A 5737-nucleotide genomic window follows, 5' to 3' on the forward strand; every position below is an offset into this window, starting at 1 on the left:
GACCTTGAGATGAGCTTGGCGAGACGTCGGTCTCTCTTTTCCTGACGGGAAAGGTTTTGGCGAGTTCTTGATGATGACGACATGGTCTGCAATAGACATCGCCATAGGGCTCAACGCAACGAATTCGAATCTCGCACGTCTTAGTTTACTAAAGCTTAGAATCACGTCGCATCTCACGTCACGTAACACATATAAACACATAAGCACATAATCATAGAGGCACATAAGCACAGAAGCAATTAGAGCACATAAGCAATTGAGCAAATAGAGCACTTAATTCCCTAAACACGTACGAAATTTTATCACAGAGGCGGTCAGAAAACAGAAACCTATAGCCACATGTCGAGTGTCGTTCGTTTTGCATATCGGATAGCATCACATTGTATCGTCTAACTTAGTCGTATAGCGTAGCATAGCACACTGGTTTCGTTTAGATCACATCAACAGGGATTTGAATCGAGATAGAATAGCAACAAAGGTGACGCAGATTGATAACAAATGGAGTAACCAACGAATCTTAAAACACGTAAACAGGTAAATCACATAAAAATCAACGAAGCAACACTCAAAATCGGAAAATGGATTGTCTGCGGCTACTAGACTTTGACTAACCATGGCAATTTAACTATTCACAGTTGACTTGTCGTCACTTTCGACTCTAGGGGACATGTTTCTGCCTCGATTCTTGGGCATTATGCATGCGCATTCTAGGCCATACTCGTGAGTTCAGGTCGTTGGAGTCCGTCAATTGCCTTGGCGAGATGAAATAAAGTCGGAATAACTGCCAAGGTTAGGGTTTCACCCCTAGCTCAGCAATTTCTTCCTTGTTTTAAGAAAATTTTAGAGGAAAATTTTCATCAAATTACGGGTTTCAGCCCTGATTTGGTATAATTCTCCCCCGTTTGTTGATAGAAAATTGCACAAAATAATTGGCAAAAATTTGTAATTTAGGCAGGAATTCGCGGGTTTCACTCCTAATCCCGTCCAAACTACAAAATTTGGCTCGAAGTTCGGATGTAATGATAGAATAGAAGGAAACAACATAAAATAAGCACATAAACTTGGTCTCTTGGTTCCTAACTATAGTCTAGGTCTCTAAGACAGCGATCCGGACTAGATCGTGTCTAACCTAATTCCCTATAGTTATGGCTCTGATACCAATCTGTCACACCCCAACCGATGGCGGAATCATCGGGGCGCGGCACTGAGCGAAACAGATTGTTCAGAAGTTTCCACAACAACTATCATACAATTCAGTTATATAACACGTCCCATACCGTGTCCCAAATAATAACAAGTTATCATAGAAATCAACTAAACAATATGGGAACTGTTCCGACAACTCAAATTCTTAATTATTACAGACCGAATTAAATATTGTCTTAAGACTTCTAGACGACTAACTGTAAATCTTACTGACTACAGGTGCCAGTACAAGATCTACAGATAATTATGGCCCTGGAACAAGTATGTGGACACTGTCCTAAGGTCACAGGCTCCTAGAAGCTTATTATTGCCTCGCTTCCCTAGCACGCTAGTAGCTTAAACACCTGTCACATACGTTAAAATAAAAGTCAATACATATAATGTAAAGGTGAGTACACAAGTTTGATATAGCATATAAAGTTCGAGAAGTTTACGCATAACCAAGCACGTACACAAGGGCAAACGATGCATGTAAATTATCAACATGGGACCATCGATACCAATGACTTCAAGTTGACTTTCCGAGACAGTTCGCAATACATGATTACCACCGTAATCCATGCAAGTAATTGTCCTTAGCAACCCCCGTGTGAACGGGTGCTGAGTCCAAACTATAGTACTATGTTGCTAAAGCAGGTAGATAGCACTCCACGTGTAAACATAATAAACAGCAATCATTTAGACAAGTAATACATGCAAGTAGGTTAGCGTTCAAATAGTTTGTGTTGTTTGTGAATTTGATAGGTTACGTATGTAACACCCAAAAGTGCCGAAAGCAAAAAGGGGTCGAGTATACTCACAGTGGTTGATCGTGGATTGAAAGGAGCACTGAGAATAGGTTAGCCTGAATAGTTCGATAACACAACGATGAGTAACGCGGAAAACGTAAACAATGTACTTGGATCGAGTAGGCCATTCGATCGGACAGCAGTTCGATCGAGTGGGCTGTTCGATTGGTTTGAAAGTCCGTTCGAACATCCATTCGATCGGCTGGCTGGCTCGATCGGCTGGTTCTTTCAAGTGGATTGTTTCTTCCTTTGATGTGAAGGATGTGTTTGTGTATGATGGTTTGTACTACCTTTCAAGTTGGCCAATCGAACAGCTGTTCGATCGGTTAGCCCAACCGATCGGCTGGCACTTCATTGTTTTCAAATATGTCACTCGATCGGTTGGCATGCTCGATCGGGTGACATTCCGATGTTTCGAAAAGTCTAAGTGTTTTGAAGTGTAGTATCTCATGATTCGAGTAGTAATGATCACAATCGAGTGGCTCGATCGATCGAATAGAACTCTGTCAATATTACACTTCATGAGTTTGTGGGACTAAGTGCTAGTCGATCGGTTAGCCTAGTCGATCGGCTGGCATAGTCGTTCGGTTGGGCTGTTCGATCGAACAGCCTAGCCGTTCGGCCAGCTTCTCGATTCGGTTAACCTATCACTTAACACTTGGTTATTCCCGTTGATTGTTGATGTTTTAGAGATATTTTGACTACGAGTTGAACCACAAAGCTGAAGTCCCTACTTAGTCTACTGACTCGAGCAGGAATCACCCAAGCTCGGCCAGAGGCGGTTTGGAACTTAAGTTTAACGTTCTACCCGAAATCGGTATATCTCTCGGTAAAACCCGAATCTTGAACCATGTGTTTGTTTAGAATGGTTTGTAAATCGGTTCAAGTCTCGTTTTCACCTTTTTGAGTGTAAAAGAGTTGAAAGATAGATGAAAACCCATCTTCCAATCCTTTTCCACCGTGAAATGTTAAGATCTTTGGAAGATTTTAGGTTATTTATGTGGAAATCGGTTAGATCTAAGTTATTCATGGTGGAATGATGCCAAAACTTAGTGTTCTTGAAGAACACATGATGACATCACCCAAGAACACCTAGATCTTGGTGATCTCATGGATGAAATCCAAGTTTTGAAAGATAGAAAGATGTAGAATCGATTAATGAACAAAAACGTACAAGGATTAGAGCGAAATACTTACCGGTTTGAGAGAAATCTGAGATTTAGTGAGAAGAAGAGGCTGGTCGGTCAGAGCTTTTCCAAAAGTGGAAAGTTTGACAAGGACAGCCCTATTTATAGGCTTCCAAAAGAGGAAAGGGTCAGCTGATCGAACAGCATCCCTGATCGAGCAGCTGCCCGATCGAACAGCCTGTTCGATCGGCTAGCCTGTTCGATCAGGTTGCCCTGTTCGATCGGCTAGCCTGTTCGATCAGGTTGCCCTGTTCGATCGGCTTGCCTGGTTTTGAGAGTTTCGCGACGATTTTTGATATTTCGACTTCGATGAACGATGATTTGAGGATGATAGAATTCCTAATCAAATTACTTTTAGTCCCAACTACTATATCTAACATACAAGCATCCTTACAACCATTTCGGGTTCGATATCCATTGAGTTTGATTCACCTTTGAGTCTTGATTGATTTGATTGATTCACCACACACTTTAACATAAAAGTAAACATGCACAAGTAACACATAAGGCACACACACACGTATAAAAGTACTAAAATCCCCACACTTGAGTTTGATGATTGATTTGATTAGCTTTGATTATTGATTGACTAGCTTTATTGCATTGTTACTTCCTATCATTCACAGTCGGTCGTTGATTCACAGTTCGATTATCGGCCGATTAGTTTGATTATACAACACTTACTCCAAATAATATGAAAATCAAAATGAAACTAAAATGAAATTAATCTTTATTAATCTTTAATTCCAATAACAGTCAACACTTGACTTTGACTTTGACTTTTGGGAAAACACGGGGTGTTACAGAACCACTGTATTTCCCAACGTTGAATGGGAACTTTGTCGTGGTGACATGGGCGTTGGCAATCCGCGTGCCGAACTTGGAATTTTCGGCCGCTGCCTTTGGCCTGTATGGCTCGTTCGCAGGGCGCTTTGCCGCCCTGAGGTATGTGTTGCGGGGGTGACTGGGAGGAACATAGTTGCGTCCTCCCGGTCTGCTGCTGGTGTCATGTGAATCCCCGCGGTAGGTACAGTCGTCAGGGTCGGTATGACCGTACCCTTCGGTGTATGGTTGTGGGCCCAATCGGCTTTGAATGCCTGGGCCGCGCCGGGAGGTTGATCGCCTCCTGTCCTCGCCATGGGGGCCAAGGCGGGTGTGCACCGGTCCTCTGGTGTGGGACCCGTATGAGGAATCGTCCTCGTTGAGGGTGTGGACCGAACAGTAAGACGATCCGCGGTCTTCACGTCGGCTTCTTGAAGCCGGGCGTGAATGTATCCTGCCGTTGTATTGTAGAATACGCTCAGCAGGGGTGTGCGGTGCTGGGGTAGGCCCAGCTCGTATATTCGCTTCAGTACAAGCGCGGTTGTATGCTGCTGTCAGCAGGGCTGCCTGCTGCTCGTACCAGGTATGAATGGTCATGCCTGGTGGGATCACAGATGCGAACTGTGATAAGTCATGTCCAAACATAAAGGATGGACTCCTTTGTGTGGACGTACCGATGTGTCCGGGTTGGGAGGTCGAGGCATTGACCCCTACCGGAGGTGGGAATGGAGGATTTTGGTTATCCGCAGTGTTGTTTTGGTGATCAGTCATGATCGTGAGAGAGGGAAAAGGATGGTTTAGAAAATGCTAAGAGTAGCGGTGGGCGCCAATGATGAAACAATGGTTAACCGGGCAGGGTTAACACACTGGTCTCGTCAAGAAGGGTTAATCCCTTCCTCTCGAGGATCGCTGGCTGGATCACCGGTGGTTGATCTCCTGCACAAGGAAACAAGCCGTGACTCGTAACAAGGAGGATGGGGTGGGGGGTGCTCCTTGTTACCACTCTCCGGCGTGAGAATCAGTAGTTTGCTTGGGAAGCAAAGTAAGATAGTAGTAGTAGTGAGAGAGTTGTGAAGAGATACCTCAAACCTGGTTTGGGGTTGGTATTTATAGCCGAGGAGTGAAGGAGGATGATGATGGATGGACTGACGACGTGCTGCACCTTTGCAGGTGTGTCAGGCTTGTCGGTTGTGGAGGTTACGCCACGTCAGTCCATTGCTTACATAGCTCTGACAGGTAACTGCCATTGGTGCCACTTGCACTGTGGTGTCAGTCCCACTTGTTGAGTGCATAGGATGCGGTGCAAGCCGCATCGCTACGTGCGGTAACATCTGAAGTTACCGCGTCTCCTACTTGTGATCAAGGAATACGCGAGATGCGGTGCTAGCCGCATCGTCGTCCGCGGAGACTATTTGCCTGCATCCCTTGTCGTGACGAAAATGCCCATATGGTGCGGTGTCAGCCGCACCGTTACGTTCATCTTCTTCTATGCCTAAGGTAAGGCTTTCTTGTATTGATAGAAGTGTTCACTGGATGCGGTGCGATGCCGCATCGCTGTGAATACTTCCGTTTTCGTACACCAGATGTGATGCTATGTCGCATCACTCTACCGTTCTCATGTTCCATGCAAGTCCTCCTTCGTTACTAGGTAGATTGGATTCAACCCTTGTGCCGACGCGTTCTCGCATGGGCACAAGTAGGTTGTTAGCTAGTGGGGGTTTTGATAAGGGTAAT

This window comes from Helianthus annuus, chromosome 14, assembly GCF_002127325.2.
Source record: "Helianthus annuus cultivar XRQ/B chromosome 14, HanXRQr2.0-SUNRISE, whole genome shotgun sequence".
Taxonomy (NCBI): Eukaryota; Viridiplantae; Streptophyta; class Magnoliopsida; order Asterales; family Asteraceae; genus Helianthus; species Helianthus annuus.